Below are 17,593 nucleotides of genomic sequence, written 5' to 3'. Positions count from 1 at the left end.
GTGGCAGGGTACTATTCTACACTAGACCTCTCGTGCTTCTAAATTTATTCGAATCCATAACATACTCGTATTTTGGTCATGCAGTTTTTCTGAACCCCTTAACTTTTCGTTCACCTCTCGATTTAAAAAAATGAAAACAGAAAATCTCGATAGTGCTACTCGTGTCATCTATAAATTTAACTGATATTGTGGCAAACCCTAGTTTTCAAATTATGCGCACTAAATATCATCAAAGCTAATCTTCGGGATGCACCAGCCGAGAATCGAACTCGGGTCTGTACCGTGGCAGGGTACTATTCTACCACTAGACCACTGGTGCTTCTAAATTTATTCGAATCCATAACATACTCGTATTTTGGTCATGCAGTTCTTCTGAAGCCCTTAACTTTTCGTTCACCTCTCGATTTAAAAAAATGAAAACAGAAAATCTCGATAGTGCTACTCGTGTTATCTATAAATTTAACTGATATTGTGGCAAACCCTAGTTTTCAAATTATGCGCACTAATATCATCATAGCTAATCTTCGGGATGCACCAGCCGAGAATAAAACTCGGGTCTGTACCGTGGCAGGGTACTATTCTACCACTAGACCACTGGTGCTTCTAAATTTATTCGAATCCATAACATACTCGTATTTTGGTCATGCAGTTCTTCTGAAGCCCTTAACTTTTCGTTCACCTCTCGATTTAAAAAAATGAAAACAGAAAATCTCGATAGTGCTACTCGTGTTATCTATAAATTTAACTGATATTGTGGCAAACCCTAGTTTTCAAATTATGCGCACTAATATCATCATAGCTAATCTTCGGGATGCACCAGCCGAGAATAAAACTCGGGTCTGTACCGTGGCAGGGTACTATTCTACCACTAGACCACTGGTGCTTCTAAATTTATTCGAATCCATAACATACTCGTATTTTGGTCATGCAGTTCTTCTGAAGCCCTTAACTTTTCGTTCACCTCTCGATTTAAAAAAATGAAAACAAAAAATCTCGATAGTGCTACTCGTGTCATCTATAAATTTAACTGATATTGTGGCAAACCCTAGTTTTCAAATTATGCGCACTAATATCATCATAGCTAATCTTCGGGATGCACCAGCCGAGAATAAAACTCGGGTCTGTACCGTGGCAGGGTACTATTCTACCACTAGATCACTGGTGCTTCTAAATTTAGTCATATCCATAACTTACTCGTATTTTGGTCATGCAGTTCTTCTGAAGCCCTTAACTTTTCGTTCACCTCTCGATTTAAAAAAATAAAAACAGAAAATCTCGATAGTGCTACTCGTGTCATCTATAAATTTAACTGATATTGTGGCAAACCCTAGTTTTCAAATTATGCGCACTAATATCATCAAAGCTAATCTTCGGGATGCACCAGCCGAGAATCGAACTCGGGTCTGTACTGTGGCAGGGTACTATTCTACCACTAGACCACTGGTGCTTCTAAATTTATTCATATCCATAACTTACTTGTATTTTGGTCATGCAGTTCTTCTGAAACCCTTAACTTTTCATTCACCTCTCGATTTTAAAAAATGAAAACAGAAAATCTCTATAGTATTACACGTGTCATCTATAAATTTAACTGATATTGTGGCAAACCCTAGTTTTCAAATTAAGCGCACTAATATCATCATAGCTAATCTTCGGGATGCACCAGCCGAGAATAAAACTCGGATCTGTACCGTGGAAGGGTACTATTCTACCACTAGACCACTGGTGCTTCTAAATTTATTCGAATCCATAACATACTCGTATTTTGGTCATGCAGTTCTTCTGAAGCCCTTAACTTTTCGTTCACCTCTCGATTTAAAAAAATGAAAACAGAAAATCTCGATAGTGCTACTCGTGTCATCTATAAATTTAACTGATATTGTGGCAAACCCTAGTTTTCAAATTATGCGCACTAATATCATCAAAGCTAATCTTCGGGATGCACCAGCCGAGAATCGAACTCTGGGTCTGTACCGTGGCAGGGTACTATTCTACCACTAGACCACCAGTGCTTCTAAATTTATTCGAATCCATAACATACTCGTATTTTGGTCATTCAGTTCTTCTGAAGCCCTTAACTTTTCGTTCACCTCTCGATTTAAAAAAATGAAAACAGAAAATCTCGATAGGGCTACTCGTGTCATCTATAAATTTAACTGATATTGTGGCAAACCCTAGTTTTCAAATTATGCGCACTAATATCATCATAGCTAATCTTCGGGATGCACCAGCCGAGAATAAAACTCGGGTCTGTACCGTGGCAGGGTACTATTCTACCACTAGACCACTAGTGCTTCTAAATTTATTCGAATCCATAACTTACTCGTATTTTGGTCATGCAGTTCTTCTGAAGCCCTTAACTTTTCGTTCACCTCTCGATTTAAAAAAATGAAAACAGAAAATCTCGATAGTGCTACTCGTGTCATCTATAAATTTAACTGATATTGTGGCAAACCCTAGTTTTCAAATTATGCGCACTAATATCATCATAGCTAATCTTCAGGATGCACGAGCCGAGAATAAAACTCGGGTCTGTACCGTGGCAGGGTACTATTCTACCACTAGATCACTAGTGCTTCTAAATTTAGTCATATCCATAACTTACTCGTATTTTGGTCATGCAGTTCTTCTGAAGCCCTTAACTTTTCGTTCACCTCTCGATTTAAAAAAATGAAAACAGAAAATCTCGATAGTGCTACTCGTGTCATCTATAAATTTAACTGATATTGTGGCAAACCCTAGTTTTCAAATTATGCGCACTAATATCATCATAGCTAATCTTCGGGATGCACCAGCCGAGAATAAAACTCGGGTCTGTACCGTGGCAGGGTACTATTCTACCACTAGACCACTGGTGCTTCTAAATTTATTCGAATCCATAACTTACTCGTATTTTGGTCATGCAGTACCTCTGAAGTCTTAACTTTTCGTTCACCACTCGATTTAAAACAATGAAAACAGAAAATCTCGATAATGCTACTCGTGTCATCTATAAATTTAACTTATATTGTGGCAAACCCTAGTTTTCAAATTATGCGCACTAATATCATCATAGCTAATCTTCGGGATGCACCAGCCGAGAATAAAACTCGGGTCTGTACCGTGGCAGGGTACTATTCTACCACTAGACCACTTGTGCTTCTAAATTTATTCGAATCCATAACATACTCGTATTTTGGTCATGCAGTTCTTCTGAAGCCCTTAACTTTTCGTTCACCTCTCGATTTAAAAAAATGAAAACAGAAAATCTCGATAGTGCTACTCGTGTTATCTATAAATTTAACTGATATTGTGGCAAACCCTAGTTTTCAAATTATGCGCACTAATATCATCATAGCTAATCTTCGGGATGCACCAGCCGAGAATAAAACTCGGGTCTGTACCGTGGCAGGGTACTATTTTACCACTAGACCACTGGTGCTTCTAAATTTATTCGAATCCATAACTTACTCATATTTTGGTCATGCAGTACCTCTGAAGCTTTAACTTTTCGTTCACCACTCGATTTAAAAAAATGAAAACAGAAAATCTCGATAATGCTACTCGTGTCATCTATAAATTTAACTGATATTGTGGCAAACCCTAGTTTTCAAATTATGCGCACTAATATCATCATAGCTAATCTTCGGGATGCACCAGCCGAGAATCGAACTCGGGTCTGTACCGTGGCAGGGTACTATTCTACCACTAGACCACTGGTGCTTCTAAATTTATTCGAATCCATAACATACTCGTATTTTTGTCATGCAGTTCTTCTGAAGCCCTTAACTTTTCGTTCACCTCTCGATTTAAAAAAATGAAAACAGAAAATCTCGATAGTGCTACTCGTGTTATCTATAAATTTAACTGATATTGTGGTAAACCCTAGTTTTCAAATTATGCGCACTAATATCATCATAGCTAATCTTCGGGATGCACCAGCCGAGAATCGAACTCTAGGTCTGTACCATGGCAGGGTACTATTCTACCACTAGACCACTAGTGCTTCTAAATTTATTCGAATCCATAACTTACTCGTATTTTGGTCATGCAGTTCTTCTGAAGCCCTTAACTTTTCGTTCACCACTCGATTTAAAAAAATGAAAATAGAAAATCTCGATAATGCTACTCGTGTCATCTATAAATTTAACTGATATTGTGGCAAGCGCACTAATATCATCATAGCTAATCTTCGGGATGCACCAGCCGAGAATCGAACTCTAGGTCTGTACCGTGGCAGGGTACTATTCTACCACTAGATCACTAGTGCTTCTAAATTTATTCGAATCCATAACTTACTCGTATTTTGGTCATGCAGTTCTTCTGAAGCCCTTAACTTTTCGTTCACCTCTCGATTTAAAGAAATGAAAACCGAAAATCTCAATAGTGCTACTCGTGTCATCTATAAATTTAACTGATATTGTGGCAAACCCTAGTTTTCAAATTATGCGCACTAATATCATCAAAGCTAATCTTCGGGATGCACCAGCCGAGAATCGAACTCTGGGTCTGTACCGTGGCAGGGTACTATTCTACCACTAGACCACCAGTGCTTCTAAATTTATTCGAATCCATAACATACTCGTATTTTGGTCATTCAGTTCTTCTGAAGCCCTTAACTTTTCGTTCACCTCTCGATTTAAAAAAATGAAAACAGAAAATCTCGATAGTGCTACTCGTGTCATCTATAAATTTAACTGATATTGTGGCAAACCCTAGTTTTCAAATTATGCGCACTAATATCATCATAGCTAATCTTCGGGATGCACCAGCCGAGAATAAAACTCGGGTCTGTACCGTGGCAGGGTACTATTCTACCACTAGACCACTAGTGCTTCTAAATTTATTCGAATCCATAACTTACTCGTATTTTGGTCATGCAGTTCTTCTGAAGCCCTTAACTTTTCGTTCACCACTCGATTTAAAAAAATAAAAACAGAAAATCTCGATAGTGCTTCAAGTGTCATCTATAAATTTAACTGATATTGTGGCAAACCCTAGTTTTCAAATTATGCGCACTAATATCATCATAGTTAATCTTCGGGATGCACCAGCCGAGAATAAAACTCGGGTCTGTACCGTGGCAGGGTACTATTCTACACTAGACCTCTCGTGCTTCTAAATTTATTCGAATCCATAACATACTCGTATTTTGGTCATGCAGTTTTTCTGAACCCCTTAACTTTTCGTTCACCTCTCGATTTAAAAAAATGAAAACAGAAAATCTCGATAGTGCTACTCGTGTCATCTATAAATTTAACTGATATTGTGGCAAACCCTAGTTTTCAAATTATGCGCACTAATATCATCAAAGCTAATCTTCGGGATGCACCAGCCGAGAATCGAACTCGGGTCTGTACCGTGGCAGGGTACTATTCTACCACTAGACCACTGGTGCTTCTAAATTTATTCATATCCATAACTTACTCGTATTTTGGTCATGCAGTTCTTTCGAAACCCTTAACTTTTAGTTCACCTCACGATTTAAAAAAATGAAAACAGAAAATCTCGATAGTGCTACTCATGTCATCTATAAATTTAACTGATATTGTGGAAAACCCTAGTTTTCAAATTATGCGCACTAATATCATCATAGCTAATCTTCGGGATGCACCAGCCGAGAATAAAACTCGGGTCTGTACCGTGGCAGGGTACTATTCTACCACTAGACCACTGGTGCTTCTAAATTTATTCGAATCCATAACATACTCGTATTTTGGTCATGCAGTTCTTCTGAAGCCCTTAACTTTTCGTTCACCTCTCGATTTAAAAAAATGAAAACAGAAAATCTCGATAGTGCTACTCGTGTCATCTATAAATTTAACTGATATTGTGGCAAACCCTAGTTTTCAAATTATGCGCACTAATATCATCATAGCTAATCTTCGGGATGCACCAGCCGAGAATAAAACTTGGGTCTGTACCGTGGCAGGGTACTATTCTACCACTAGATCACTGGTGCTTCTAAATTTAGTCATATCCATAACTTACTCGTATTTTGGTCATGCAGTTCTTCTGAAGCCCTTAACTTTTCGTTCACCTCTCGATTTAAAAAAATGAAAACAGAAAATCTCGATAGTGCTACTCGTGTCATCTATAAATTTAACTGATATTGTGGCAAACCCTAGTTTTCAAATTATGCACACTAATATCATCAAAGCTAATCTTCGGGATGCACCAGCCGAGAATCGAACTCGGGTCTGTACCGTGGCAGGGTACTATTCTACCACTAGACCACTGGTGCTTCTAAATTCATTCATATCCATAACTTACTTGTATTTTGGTCATGCAGTTCTTCTGAAACCCTTAACTTTTCATTCACCTCTCGATTTAAAAAAATGAAAACAGAAAATCTCTATTGTATTACACGTGTCATCTATAAATTTAACTGATATTGTGGCAAACCCTAGTTTTCAAATTAAGCGCACTAATATCATCATAGCTAATCTTCGGGATGCACCAGCCGAGAATAAAACTCGGGTCTGTACCGTGGCAGGGTACTATTCTACCACTAGACCACTGGTGCTTCTAAATTTATTCGAATCCATAACATACTCGTATTTTGGTCATGCAGTTCTTCTGAAGCCCTTAACTTTTTGTTCACCTCTCGATTTAAAAAAATGAAAACAGAAAATCTCGATAGTGCTACTCGTGTCATCTATAAATTTAACTGATATTGTGGCAAACCCTAGTTTTCAAATTATGCGCACTAATATCATCATAGCTAATCTTCAGGATGCACCAGCCGAGAATAAAACTCGGGTCTGTACCGTGGCAGGGTACTATTCTACCACTAGATCACTGGTGCTTCTAAATTTAGTCATATCCATAACTTACTCGTATTTTGGTCATGCAGTTCTTCTGAAGCCCTTAACTTTTCGTTCACCTCTCGATTTAAAAAAATGAAAACAGAAAATCTCGATAGTGCTACTTGTGTCATCTATAAATTTAACTGATATTGTGGCAAACCCTAGTTTTCAAATTATGCGCACTAATATCATCATAGCTAATCTTCGGGATGCACCAGCCGAGAATAAAACTCGGGTCTGTACCGTGGCAGGGTACTATTCTACCACTAGACCACTGGTGCTTCTAAATTTATTCGAATCCATAACTTACTCGTATTTTGGTCATGCAGTACCTCTGAAGTCTTAACTTTTCGTTCACCACTCGATTTAAAAAAATGAAAACAGAAAATCTCGATAATGCTACTCGTGTCATCTATAAATTTAACTTATATTGTGGCAAACCCTAGTTTTCAAATTATGCGCACTAATATCATCATAGCTAATCTTCGGGATGCACCAGCCGAGAATAAAACTCGGGTCTGTACCGTGGCAGGGTACTATTCTACCACTAGACCACTTGTGCTTCTAAATTTATTCGAATCCATAACATACTCGTATTTTGGTCATGCAGTTCTTCTGAAGCCCTTAACTTTTCGTTCACCTCTCGATTTAAAAAAATGAAAACAGAAAATCTCGATAGTGCTACTCGTGTTATCTATAAATTTAACTGATATTGTGGCAAACCCTAGTTTTCAAATTATGCGCACTAATATCATCATAGCTAATCTTCGGGATGCACCAGCCGAGAATAAAACTCGGGTCTGTACCGTGGCAGGGTACTATTTTACCACTAGACCACTGGTGCTTCTAAATTTATTCGAATCCATAACTTACTCGTATTTTGGTCATGCAGTACCTCTGAAGCTTTAACTTTTCGTTCACCACTCGATTTAAAAAAATGAAAACAGAAAATCTCGATAATGCTACTCGTGTCATCTATAAATTTAACTGATATTGTGGCAAACCCTAGTTTTCAAATTATGCGCACTAATATCATCATAGCTAATCTTCGGGATGCACCAGCCGAGAATCGAACTCGGGTCTGTACCGTGGCAGGGTACTATTCTACCACTAGACCACTGGTGCTTCTAAATTTATTCGAATCCATAACATACTCGTATTTTTGTCATGCAGTTCTTCTGAAGCCCTTAACTTTTCGTTCACCTCTCGATTTAAAAAAATGAAAACAGAAAATCTCGATAGTGCTACTCGTGTTATCTATAAATTTAACTGATATTGTGGTAAACCCTAGTTTTCAAATTATGCGCACTAATATCATCATAGCTAATCTTCGGGATGCACCAGCCGAGAATCGAACTCTAGGTCTGTACCATGGCAGGGTACTATTCTACCACTAGACCACTAGTGCTTCTAAATTTATTCGAATCCATAACTTACTCGTATTTTGGTCATGCAGTTCTTCTGAAGCCCTTAACTTTTCGTTCACCACTCGTTTTAAAAAAATGAAAATAGAAAATCTCGATAATGCTACTCGTGTCATCTATAAATTTAACTGATATTGTGGCAAACCCTAGTTTTCAAATTATGCGCACTAATATCATCATAGCTAATCTTCGGGATGCACCAGCCGAGAATCGAACTCTAGGTCTGTACCGTGGCAGGGTACTATTCTACCACTAGATCACTAGTGCTTCTAAATTTATTCGAATCCATAACTTACTCGTATTTTGGTCATGCAGTTCTTCTGAAGCCCTTAACTTTTCGTTCACCACTCGATTTAAAAAAATGAAAATAGAAAATCTCGATAATGCTACTCGTGTCATCTTTAAATTTAACTGATATTGTGGCAAACCCTAATTTTCAAATTATGCACACTAATATCATCATAGCTAATCTTCGGGATGCACCAGCCGAGAATCGAACTCGGGTCTGTACCGTGGCAGGGTACTATTCTACCACTAGACCACTAGTGCTTCTAAATTTATTCGAATCCATAACTTACTCGTATTTTGGTCATGCAGTTCTTCTGAAGCCCTTAACTTTTCGTTCACCACTCGATTTAAAAAAATTAAAATAGAAAATCTTGATAATGCTACTCATGTCATCTATAAATTTAACTGATATTGTGGCAAACCCTAGTTTTCAAATTATGCGCACTAATATCATCATAGCTAATCTTCGGGATGCACCAGCCGAGAATCGAACTCGAGTCTGTACCGTGGCAGGGTACTATTCTACCACTAGACCACTGGTGCTTCTAAATTTATTCGAATCCATAACATACTCGTATTTTGGTCATGCAGTTCTTCTAAAGCCCTTAACTTTTCGTTCACCACTCGATTTAAAAAAATGAAAACAGAAAATCTCGATAGTGCTACTCGTGTTATCTATAAATTTAACTGATATTGTGGTAAACCCTAGTTTTCAAATTATGCGCACTAATATCATCATAGCTAATCTTCGGGATGCACCAGCCGAGAATCGAACTCGAGTCTGTACCGTGGCAGAGTACTATTCTACCACTAGACCACTTGTGCTTCTAAATTTATTCGATTCCATAACATACTCGTATTTTGGTCATGCAGTTCTTCTGAAGCCCTTAACTTTTCGTTCACCTCTCGATTTAAAAAAATGAAAACAGAAAATCTCGATAGTGCTACTCGTGTTATCTATAAATTTAACTGATATTGTGGCAAACCCTAGTTTTAAAATTATGCGCACTAATATCATCATAGCTAATCTTCGGGATGCCCCAACCGAGAATAAAACTCGGGTCTGTACCGTGGCAGGGTACTATTCTACCACTAGACCTCTAGTGCTTCTAAATTTATTCGAATCCATAACTTACTCGTATTTTGGTCATGCAGTTCTTCTGAAGCCCTTAACTTTTCGTTCACCTCTCGATTTAAAAAAATGAAAACAGAAAATCTCGATAGTGCTACTCGTGTTATCTATAAATTTAACTGATATTGTGGTAAACCCTAGTTTTCAAATTATGCGCACTAATATCATCATAGCTAATCTTCGGGATGCACCAGCCGAGAATCGAACTCGAGTCTGTACCGTGGCAGAGTACTATTCTACCACTAGACCACTTGTGCTTCTAAATTTATTCGAATCCATAACATACTCGTATTTTGGTCATGCAGTTCTTCTGAAGCCCTTAACTTTTCGTTCACCTCTCGATTTAAAAAAATGAAAACAGAAAATCTCGATAGTGCTACTCGTGTTATCTATAAATTTAACTGATATTGTGGTAAACCCTAGTTTTCAAATTATGCGCACTAATATCATCATAGCTAATCTTCGGGATGCCCCAACCGAGAATAAAACTCGGGTCTGTACCGTGGCAGGGTACTATTCTACCACTAGACCTCTAGTGCTTCTAAATTTATTCGAATCCATAACTTACTCGTATTTTGGTCATGCAGTTCTTCTGAAGCCTTAACTTTTCGTTCACCTCTCGATTTAAAAAAATGAAAACAGAAAATCTCGATAGTGCTACTCGTGTCATCTATAAATTTAACTGATATTGTGGCAAACCCTAGTTTTCAAATGATGCGCACTAATATCATCAAAGCTAATCTTCGGGATGCACCAGCCGAGAATCGAACTCGGGTCTGTACCGTGGCAGGGTACTATTCTACCACTAGACCACTGGTGCTTCTAATTTTATTTGAATCCATAACATACTCGTATTTTTGTCATTCAGTTCATCTGAAGCCCTTAACTTTTCGTTCACCTCTCGATTTAAAAAAATGAAAACAGAAAATCTCGATAGTGCTACTCGTGTTATCTATAAATTTAACTGATATTGTGGTAAACCCTAGTTTTCAAATTATGCGCACTAATATCATCATAGCTAATCTTCGGGATGCCCCAACCGAGAATAAAACTCGGGTCTGTACCGTGGCAGGGTACTATTCTACCACTAGACCTCTAGTGCTTCTAAATTTATTCGAATCCATAACTTACTCGTATTTTGGTCATGCAGTTCTTCTAAAGCCCTTAACTTTTCGTTCACCACTCGATTTAAAAAAATGAAAATAGAAAATCTCGATAATGCTACTCGTGTCATCTATAAATTTAACTGATATTGTGGCAAACCCTAGTTTTCAAATTATGCGCACTAATATCATCATAGCTAATCTCCGGGATGCACCAGCCGAGAATCGAACTCTAGGTCTGTACCGTGTTAGGGTACTATTCTACCACTAGACCACTTGTGCTTCTAAATTTATTCATATCCATAACTTACTCGTATTTTGGTCATGCAGTTCTTCTGAAGCCCTTAACTTTTCGTTCACCTCTCGATTTAAAAAAATGAAAACAGAAAATCTCGATAGTGCTACTCGTGTTATCTATAAATTTAACTGATATTGTGGTAAACCCTAGTTTTCAAATTATGCGCACTAATATCATCATAGCTAATCTTCGGGATGCCCCAACCGAGAATAAAACTCGGGTCTGTACCGTGGCAGGGTACTATTCTACCACTAGACCTCTAGTGCTTCTAAATTTATTCGAATCCATAACTTACTCGTATTTTGGTCATGCAGTTCTTCTGAAGCCCTTAACTTTTCGTTCACCACTCGATTTAAAAAAATGAAAATAGAAAATCTCGATATTGCTACTCGTGTCATCTATAAATTTAACTGATATTGTGGCAAACCCTAGTTTTCAAATTATGCGCACTAATATCATCAAAGCTAATCTTCGGGATGCACCAGCCGAGAATCGAACTCGGGTCTGTACCGTGGCAGGGTACTATTCTACCACTAGACCACTGGTGCTTCTAAATTTATTCATATCCATAACTTACTTGTATTTTGGTCATGCAGTTCTTCTGAAACCCTTAACTTTTCATTCACCTCTCGATTTAAAAAAATGAAAACAGAAAATCTCTATAGTATTACACGTGTCATCTATAAATTTAACTGATATTGTGGCAAACCCTAGTTTTCAAATTAAGCGCACTAATATCATCATAGCTAATCTTCGGGATGCACCAGCCGAGAATAAAACTCGGGTCTGTACCGTGGCAGGGTACTATTCTACCACTAGACCACTGGTGCTTCTAAATTTATTCGAATCCATAACATACTCGTATTTTGGTCATGCAGTTCTTCTGAAGCCCTTAACTTTTCGTTCACCTCTCGATTTAAAAAAATGAAAACAGAAAATCTCGATAGTGCTACTCGTGTCATCTATAAATTTAACTGATATTGTGGCAAACCCTAGTTTTCAAATTATGCGCACTAATATCATCATAGCTAATCTTCGGGATGCACCAGCCGAGAATAAAACTCGGGTCTGTACCGTGGCAGGGTACTATTCTACCACTAGATCACTGGTGCTTCTAAATTTAGTCATATCCATAACTTACTCGTATTTTGGTCATGCAGTTCTTCTGAAGCCCTTAACTTTTCGTTCACCTCTCGATTTAAAAAAATGAAAACAGAAAATCTCGATAGTATTACTCGTGTCATCTATAAATTTAACTGATATTGTGGCAAACCCTAGTTTTCAAATTATGCGCACTAATATCATCATAGCTAATCTTCGGGATGCACCAGCCGAGAATAAAACTCGGGTCTGTACCGTGGCAGGGTACTATTCTACCACTAGACCACTGGTGCTTCTAAATTTATTCGAATCCATAACTTACTCGTATTTTGGTCATGCAGTACCTCTGAAGTCTTAACTTTTCGTTCACCACTCGATTTAAAAAAATGAAAACAGAAAATCTCGATAATGCTACTCGTGTCATCTATAAATTTAACTTATATTGTGGCAAACCCTAGTTTTCAAATTATGCGCACTAATATCATCATAGCTAATCTTCGGGATGCACTAGCCGAGAATAAAACTCGGGTCTGTACCGTGGCAGGGTACTATTCTACCACTAGACCACTGGTGCTTCTAAATTTATTCGAATCCATAACATACTCGTATTTTGGTCATGTAGTTCTTCTGAAGCCCTTAACTTTTCGTTCACCTCTCGATTTAAAAAAATGAAAACAGAAAATCTCGATAGTGCTACTCGTGTTATCTATAAATTTAACTGATATTGTGGCAAACCCTAGTTTTCAAATTATGCGCACTAATATCATCATAGCTAATCTTCGGGATGCACCAGCCGAGAATAAAACTCGGGTCTGTACCGTGGCAGGGTACTATTCTACCACTAGACCACTGGTGCTTCTAAATTTATTCGAATCCATAACTTACTCGTATTTTGGTCATGCAGTACCTCTGAAGCTTTAACTTTTCGTTCACCACTCGATTTAAAAAAATGAAAACAGAAAATCTCGATAATGCTACTCGTGTCATCTATAAATTTAACTGATATTGTGGCAAACCCTAGTTTTCAAATTATGCGCACTAATATCATCATAACTAATCTTCGGGATGCACCAGCCGAGAATTGAACTCGGGTCTGTATCGTGGCAGGGTACTATTCTACCACTAGACCACTGGTGCTTCTAAATTTATTCGAATCCATAACATACTCGTATTTTTGTCATGCAGTTCTTCTGAAGCCCTTAACTTTTCGTTCACCTCTCGATTTAAAAAAATGAAAACAGAAAATCTCGATAGTGCTACTCGTGTTATCTATAAATTTAACTGATATTGTGGTAAACCCTAGTTTTCAAATTATGCGCACTAATATCATCATAGCTAATCTTCGGGATGCACCAGCCGAGAATCGAACTCTAGGTCTGTACCATGGCAGGGTACTATTCTACCACTAGACCACTAGTGCTTCTAAATTTATTCGAATCCATAACTTACTCGTATTTTGGTCATGCAGTTCTTCTGAAGCCCTTAACTTTTCGTTCACCACTCGATTTAAAAAAATGAAAATAGAAAATCTCGATAATGCTACTCGTGTCATCTATAAATTTAACTGATATTGTGGCAAACCCTAGTTTTCAAATTATGCGCACTAATATCATCATAGCTAATCTTCGGGATGCACCAGCCGAGAATCGAACTCTAGGTCTGTACCGTGGCAGGGTACTATTCTACCACTAGATCACTAGTGCTTCTAAATTTATTCGAATCCATAACTTACTCGTATTTTGGTCATGCAGTTCTTCTGAAGCCCTTAACTTTTCGTTCACCACTCGATTTAAAAAAATGAAAATAGAAAATCTCGATAATGCTACTCGTGTCATCTTTAAATTTAACTGATATTGTGGCAAACCCTAGTTTTCAAATTATGCACACTAATATCATCATAGCTAATCTTCGGGATGCACCAGCCGAGAATCGAACTCGGGTCTGTACCGTGGCAGGGTACTATTCTACCACTAGACCACTAGTGCTTCTAAATTTATTCGAATCCATAACTTACTCGTATTTTTGTCATGCAGTTCTTCTGAAGCCCTTAACTTTTCGTTCACCACTCGATTTAAAAAAATTAAAATAGAAAATCTTGATAATGCAAAATCTTGATAATGCTACTCATGTCATCTATAAATTTAACTGATATTGTGGCAAACCCTAGTTTTCAAATTATGCGCACTAATATCATCATAGCTAATCTTCGGGATGCACTAGCCGAGAATCGAACTCGAGTCTGTACCGTGGCAGGGTACTATTCTACCACTAGACCACTGGTGCTTCTAAATTTATTCGAATCCATAACATACTCGTATTTTGGTCATGCAGTTCTTCTGAAGCCCTTAACTTTTCGTTCACCTCTCGATTTAAAAAAATGAAAACAGAAAATCTCGATAGTGCTACTCGTGTTATCTATAAATTTAACTGATATTGTGGTAAACCCTAGTTTTCAAATTATGCGCACTAATATCATCATAGCTAATCTTCGGGATGCACCAGCCGAGAATCGAACTCGAGTCTGTACCGTGGCAGGGTACTATTCTACCACTAGACCACTGGTGCTTCTAAATTTATTCGAATCCATAACATACTCGTATTTTGGTCATGCAGTTCTTCTGAAGCCCTTAACTTTTCGTTCACCTCTCGATTTAAAAAAATGAAAACAGAAAATCTCGATAGTGCTACTCGTGTTATCTATAAATTTAACTGATATTGTGGCAAACCCTAGTTTTAAAATTATGCGCACTAATATCATCATAGCTAATCTTCGGGATGCCCCAACCGAGAATAAAACTCGGGTCTGTACCGTGGCAGGGTACTATTCTACCACTAGACCACTAGTGCTTCTAAATTTATTCGAATCCATAACTTACTCGTATTTTGGTCATGCAGTTCTTCTGAAGCCCTTAACTTTTCGTTCACCACTCGATTTAAAAAAATGAAAATAGAAAATCTCGATAATGCTACTCGTGTCATCTATAAATTTAACTGATATTGTGGTAAACCCTAGTTTTCAAATTATGCGCACTAATATCATCATAGCTAATCTTCGGGATGCCCCAACCGAGAATAAAACTCGGGTCTGTACCGTGGCAGGGTACTATTCTACCACTAGACCTCTAGTGCTTCTAAATTTATTCGAATCCATAACTTACTCGTATTTTGGTCATGCAGTTCTTCTGAAGCCCTTAACTTTTCGTTCACCACTCGATTTAAAAAAATGAAAATAGAAAATCTCGATAATGCTACTCGTGTCATCTATAAATTTAACTGATATTGTGGCAAACCCTAGTTTTCAAATTATGCGCACTAATATCATCATAGCTAATCTCCGGGATGCACCAGCCGAGAATCGAACTCTAGGTCTGTACCGTGGTAGGGTACTATTCTACCACTAGACCACTTGTGCTTCTAAATTTATTCATATCCATAACTTACTCGTATTTTGGTCATGCAGTTCTTCTGAAGCCCTTAACTTTTCGTTCACCTCTCGATTTAAAAAAATGAAAACAGAAAATCTCGATAGTGCTACTCGTGTTATCTATAAATTTAACTGATATTGTGGTAAACCCTAGTTTTCAAATTATGCGCACTAATATCATCATAGCTAATCTTCGGGATGCCCAACCGAGAATAAAACTCGGGTCTGTACCGTGGCAGGGTACTATTCTACCACTAGACCTCTAGTGCTTCTAAATTTATTCGAATCCATAACTTACTCGTATTTTGGTCATGCAGTTCTTCTGAAGCCCTTAACTTTTCGTTCACCACTCGATTTAAAAAAATGAAAATAGAAAATCTCGATAATGCTACTCGTGTCATCTATAAATTTAACTGATATTGTGGCAAACCCTAGTTTTCAAATTATGCGCACTAATATCATCAAAGCTAATCTTCGGGATGCACCAGCCGAGAATCGAACTCGGGTCTGTACCGTGGCAGGGTACTATTCTACCACTAGACCACTGGTGCTTCTAATTTTATTTGAATCCATAACATACTCGTATTTTTGTCATTCAGTTCTTCTGAAGCCCTTAACTTTTCGTTCACCTCTCGATTTAAAAAAATGAAAACAGAAAATCTCGATAGTATTACTCGTGTCATCTATAAATTTAACTGATATTGTGGCAAACCCTAGTTTTCAAATTATGCGCACTAATATCATCATAGCTAATCTTCGGGATGCACCAGCCGAGAATAAAACTCGGGTCTGTACCGTGGCAGGGTACTATTCTACCACTAGATCACTGGTGCTTCTAAATTTAGTCATATCCATAACTTACTCGTATTTTGGTCATGCAGTTCTTCTGAAGCCCTTAACTTTTCGTTCACCTCTCGATTTAAAAAAATGAAAACAGAAAATCTCGATAGTATTACTCGTGTCATCTATAAATTTAACTGATATTGTGGCAAACCCTAGTTTTCAAATTATGCGCACTAATATCATCAAAGCTAATCTTCGGGATGCACCAGCCGAGAATCGAACTCGGGTCTGTACCGTGGCAGGGTACTATTCTACCACTAGACCACTGGTGCTTCTAATTTTATTCGAATCCATAACATACTCGTATTTTTGTCATTCAGTTCTTCTGAAGCCCTTAACTTTTCGTTCACCTATCGATTTAAAAAAATGAAAATAGAAAATCTCGATAATGCTACTCGTGTCATCTATAAATTTAACTGATATTGTGGCAAACCCTAGTTTTCAAATTATGCGCACTGATATCATCATAGCTAATCTCCGGGATGCACCAGCCGAGAATCGAACTCTAGGTCTGTACCGTGGTAGGGTACTATTCTACCACTAGACCACTTGTGCTTCTAAATTTATTCATATCCATAACTTACTCGTATTTTGGTCATGCAGTTCTTCTGAAGCCCTTAACTTTTCGTTCACCTCTCGATTTAAAAAAATGAAAACAGAAAATCTCGATAGTGCTACTCGTGTTATCTATAAATTTAACTGATATTGTGGTAAACCCTAGTTTTCAAATTATGCGCACTAATATCATCATAGCTAATCTTCGGGATGCCCCAACCGAGAATAAAACTCGGATCTGTACCGTGGCAGGGTACTATTCTACCACTAGACCACTAGTGCTTCTAAATTTATTCGAATCCATAACTTACTCGTATTTTGGTCATGCAGTTCTTCTGAAGCCCTTAACTTTTCGTTCACCACTCGATTTAAAAAAATGAAAATAGAAAATCTCGATAATGCTACTCGTGTCATCTTTAAATTTAACTGATATTGTGGCAAACCCTAGTTTTCAAATTATGCACACTAATATCATCATAGCTAATCTTCGGGATGCACCAGCCGAGAATCGAACTCTAGGTCTGTACCGTGGCAGGGTACTATTCTACCACTAAACCACTAGTGCTTCTAAATTTATTCGAATCCATAACTTACTCGTATTTTGGTCATGCAGTTCTTCTGAAGCCCTTAACTTTTC

The 17,593-nt window shown here is 37.8% G+C and overlaps 9 non-coding genes across 9 annotated transcripts; all 9 read right to left on the bottom strand.

Moving 5' to 3' along the window:
* Positions 1–248: 248 nt before the first annotated feature.
* TRNAG-GCC (transfer RNA glycine (anticodon GCC)) lies at positions 249–319 on the bottom strand. Its single transcript has one exon. It is a non-coding gene; the product is annotated as a tRNA-Gly (tRNA).
* Positions 320–3,631: 3,312 nt separating this feature from the next.
* On the bottom strand, positions 3,632–3,702 carry TRNAG-GCC (transfer RNA glycine (anticodon GCC)). The gene has a single exon. It is a non-coding gene; the product is annotated as a tRNA-Gly (tRNA).
* Positions 3,703–5,306: 1,604 nt separating this feature from the next.
* Positions 5,307–5,377, bottom strand: TRNAG-GCC (transfer RNA glycine (anticodon GCC)). Its single transcript has one exon. It is a non-coding gene; the product is annotated as a tRNA-Gly (tRNA).
* Positions 5,378–6,152: 775 nt separating this feature from the next.
* On the bottom strand, positions 6,153–6,223 carry TRNAG-GCC (transfer RNA glycine (anticodon GCC)). The gene has a single exon. It is a non-coding gene; the product is annotated as a tRNA-Gly (tRNA).
* Positions 6,224–7,842: 1,619 nt separating this feature from the next.
* TRNAG-GCC (transfer RNA glycine (anticodon GCC)) lies at positions 7,843–7,913 on the bottom strand. The gene has a single exon. It is a non-coding gene; the product is annotated as a tRNA-Gly (tRNA).
* Positions 7,914–10,381: 2,468 nt separating this feature from the next.
* Positions 10,382–10,452, bottom strand: TRNAG-GCC (transfer RNA glycine (anticodon GCC)). The gene has a single exon. It is a non-coding gene; the product is annotated as a tRNA-Gly (tRNA).
* Positions 10,453–11,510: 1,058 nt separating this feature from the next.
* TRNAG-GCC (transfer RNA glycine (anticodon GCC)) lies at positions 11,511–11,581 on the bottom strand. Its single transcript has one exon. It is a non-coding gene; the product is annotated as a tRNA-Gly (tRNA).
* A 4,457-nt stretch (positions 11,582–16,038) lies between these two features.
* TRNAG-GCC (transfer RNA glycine (anticodon GCC)) lies at positions 16,039–16,109 on the bottom strand. Its single transcript has one exon. It is a non-coding gene; the product is annotated as a tRNA-Gly (tRNA).
* Positions 16,110–16,602: 493 nt separating this feature from the next.
* On the bottom strand, positions 16,603–16,673 carry TRNAG-GCC (transfer RNA glycine (anticodon GCC)). Its single transcript has one exon. It is a non-coding gene; the product is annotated as a tRNA-Gly (tRNA).
* Between the last annotated feature and the right edge of the window lie 920 nt (positions 16,674–17,593).

Source organism: Cucurbita pepo, chromosome 16 (genome assembly GCF_057944985.1).
Source record: "Cucurbita pepo subsp. pepo isolate OVF chromosome 16, ASM5794498v1, whole genome shotgun sequence".
NCBI classification, from domain to species: Eukaryota; Viridiplantae; Streptophyta; class Magnoliopsida; order Cucurbitales; family Cucurbitaceae; genus Cucurbita; species Cucurbita pepo.
Note: the sequence above shows the minus strand (reverse complement) of the source record. Positions and strands in the feature narration are given on the sequence as shown.